Source organism: Mauremys reevesii, linkage group 12 (genome assembly GCF_016161935.1).
Source record: "Mauremys reevesii isolate NIE-2019 linkage group 12, ASM1616193v1, whole genome shotgun sequence".
NCBI lineage: Eukaryota > Metazoa > Chordata > Testudines > Geoemydidae > Mauremys > Mauremys reevesii.
In genome coordinates this window covers 23,109,850-23,113,398 of record NC_052634.1, presented here as the reverse complement: position 1 = coordinate 23,113,398, position 3,549 = coordinate 23,109,850, and the positions used below count along the sequence as shown (strand labels likewise).

The following is a 3,549-nucleotide window of genomic DNA, read 5'->3' as shown; positions in this document are numbered from 1 at the left end:
CATCCCCCTGCACTCCAACTCTCTGTCCCCTGTAGCCTGATTTAGGGTATACTAATAATATTAATTTTGAAAATATGATGAAAATTTAATTTATTAGCTTACATTTAATTTAATTTAATTGAGTTATAAAGTTACAGTTGCATTACTGCTATTCAAAACTTACATATGGCATTATATGCAACAAAGTTTTGGTTAATATACTCACACCCTTCCTTGATAACCTGGTGGTAAGAGACACAGGACCAGCCTTGCAGTTCAGGTTTCTCAATTCTTGAGTGAAAGATGCAGTGCTTCGAAAAAGCTAATGTTACTTTGGGTTTACTTGAATAAGTTAAACTTAAAATCAAATCCTAATAAACAAAGAATAAAAACGTAGGGAAACCAAGCTTAGCCGAGTTACTTTGAAACTTAAAGTTTAAGAACAAGAACGGCCTACTGATAGTAGATAGAGAGAGTGGAGGAAGTATGATAGAAGAATGATAGAGCAACGTGCTCTAGCGAGGTGGGTTACCTCTTTTATAGGGCACAAGCGCCTGAAATCCTTCCTCCTATGCCCAAATTTCATTCCTTACCCACAAAACGTTAGGGTACGCTTACTTCATAGGCTAGTATGTTTGTGCGTGTTGATGACATGTACATATGCACATAAGTTCCCTTGTGGTGTACGTGTTAATTCTGTGAGTACAACACTGAAAAACACCTTATGCCATTCTCCATTGTCGATTGGTCTAGGTAAAGGTCTTAGACAAGCGTGGGTACTTCTCTCTTTATTTAACAAGATAAAGGTCAATTTTCCTTTCTCTATAGCATCTCTATAGTGTAAAAGGTCACACTATAGAGATGCTAACTTTGCCTTAGCTTAACATACAGGATATGGCCTGTAGGTTCTCTTAAGTCATGTGCCCGAGCCCCCTAATCATTTTTATTGCCCTCTGCTGGACTCTCTCCAGTTTGTGCACATCCATTCTCATGTGGGTCCCAACCCCAAAAGTACTCACATTTCACCCCAATGGCTCCAAAATGTACATAGGGTGCTGCCATTGTCAAGTCACTCCCGAGCTCTCCAGTGGAGCCTGCTGGCAGAGAACAAGGTGAAAATTAGCCAGGACGTTGCTCAGTCAATTCCCTCTGCTCCCGGCAGGTGGTATCGGAAACCTCCAAGATGGCTCACTTCCCTTTCTCTCATCAGCTTCAGGCCCCAGGGTTACAAATGCACAAACCAGTTGAGATTCTCCCCTGGGCTCAGGGTGTGGGGCTGCTCTGAGGGGATGGACTTGCACATTTGGGATATTAGTGCAAAGATACAATTTCAATTTCTCATAGAAAACTGAGGGCATTGGGAAAAGTTTTCAACTAGCAATAATCACGCCTCGGATTAACCTCATTGGCTATGATACTGCCACTTCTTATTTAGTGAAAGGAAAGCTGCAGTGACAGCCTGGTTACTGAGATGCAAAACACTTTCCTCCTGGGAGAAACAAGAAGTTAGAATTAGAAATTTACATAGTTTGTTCCAGTGTTGGCACAGGTTTAATTTTGCTTCTGTGTAGGTTTGTTTCAGGCTGTGACTGTTTTGGTTTATTGGGTTGTTTTGTTTTTTTTTAATTGGAATGGAGCTTTTAATTGACATTTGCTGGATTCGAATCGCTGACCTGCAACACCAGTTTTGACATAGTTCTGCATATTTTATACAGATTTGGCCAGTATTCAAGGATGTGATTCCTTTATGGGAGGTTTTAGTGGTCAGGCTTATTTATTTTATGTTATTTTCTCATCCTGCTGTAGCACACCTTTTTGATAAAATGTTGAAATTATTAATTTATGGCATTTGTTAGTTTTATTTTTAAAAACAACGTTTTCTTAATGTTTGGGTTTTAAATTAAGCATTGTTTTTGTTTCAATTTTTCATTTAGGTTTTGTTGTTGATGGGATCTTTAAGAACTTTGGATTTAAATAATATTTTTATCTCAAGGTTCCAAAGACTCAGACAAGGTTTTCATCTCGAGGCCAAAAGACCAAAAACATCAAGACACTTGATCATATCCTTGGATAGACCAAGAGACTACTCACACTTGATCTGAGCTCATAGTATTAAAATTTGGACAGATGTAGATTATTAAAGTAAACCGTTTACTATTTTATTTTAATAAAGGTTGTATTGCTTCCATAAAGGATGGAGCCTGCCCCCCAATTTTTTTTGTCTAGCCCATCTCAGTCCCCCAGCAAACGAGAAGAGTCTGATGCCACCCCTGCTGGTCACTGGGTGTCACTGCTGCTCCATGGGAAGCATGCTCTGTGAATTACTCAGATTGATGGGAAACACACTCTGTGCCTTACCTTGACCGGTCCCTGGGTGTCACTGCTCCTAGAAGGCAGACACACGCTGTGCATTAGGCCACCTGGCCACTGTGTGTCACTGCTATATCAAGGGAAACACCTTCTGTGCATTACCCTCAATGACCACGAGGTGTCACTGCTGCACCAACGGAGACACCTTCTGTGCATTACCCTGATTGGCCACTGGGTGTCACTGCTGCGCCAAGGGAGACATAAGAGCAGCCAGACTGGGTCAGACGCAAAGTCCATCTAGCCCAGTATCCTCCTGTCTTCTGCCAGGGGCCCCAGAGGGAATGAACAGAGCAGGGAATCATCCAGTGATCCACCCCCTGCCGCCCATTCCCAGCTTCTGGCAAACAGAGGCTACAGGCACCATCCCTGCCCACCCTGGCTAATAGCCACTGATGGGCCTGTCCTCTGTTAATTTATCTAGTTCTTTTTTGAACCCTGTTATAGTCTTGGCCTTCACAACATCCTCTGGCAAGGAGTTCAACAGGTTGACTATGCAACTGCCCTGAGTCTCCCCCCACCACCCCGGGTTGTATCTGGAAAAGAGGATGAGGCTGAGGAGAGCCATGATGTGTTTGTCACTGGCTGGTGCCTCAGTTTCCTCTAGGCAGCAGTGCTGCAGGCTCCTTTGGTCGGTTCCCATGCAGCTGTGTCGGGGGAAGGGGGAGTAGAGGCTCATGGTCCCCAGCCCCACGCCCCTCCCCCAGCAGCTGGGGAATCCAGGCCAAATGTAACCCTGGTAGCTGGGCCGGGATTAGCCTGGGCCAGGATAGGGCTGGGGAGGAATTGCGGGGGAGACAGATACACCCGCTGTGAGGGGAGATCCTCCCATTCCCTGCCAACCCCCCTCACTCCTTGCAGCACGGCGCCCTCTAGCACGTCTTTCTCTGTTGTGGGGGTGTCTGCTGCCTGCTTCTCCCTTAGCATCATCTCTCCCCACCCTGGGGCACTGGTGTCACCCGTCCTGTGCAAACAGGCAGGCCCCGGTGTGCCCCATGGCACTGCCCTGCAATTGGGGGGGGCAGCTGTTGGATGGAGCCATATCAAAATATGGGGGTGGGCAAGGCTGGGGACCAGGACTCCTGGGTTCTCCCCCCAACTCTGGGAGTAGAGCGGAGGTTAGGGGGTAGAGTGGAGGAGGGGCAGGGCTGGGATCCAGGGCTCCTGCTTTTTCTCCACCTCCTGCATCTGCCTTGGTCCTTT

The 3,549-nt window shown here is 46.0% G+C and overlaps 1 pseudogene; it reads right to left on the bottom strand.

Moving 5' to 3' along the window:
* Positions 1–1,294: 1,294 nt before the first annotated feature.
* Positions 1,295–1,414, bottom strand: LOC120375947 (annotated as a pseudogene).
* Positions 1,415–3,549: the final 2,135 nt, after the last annotated feature.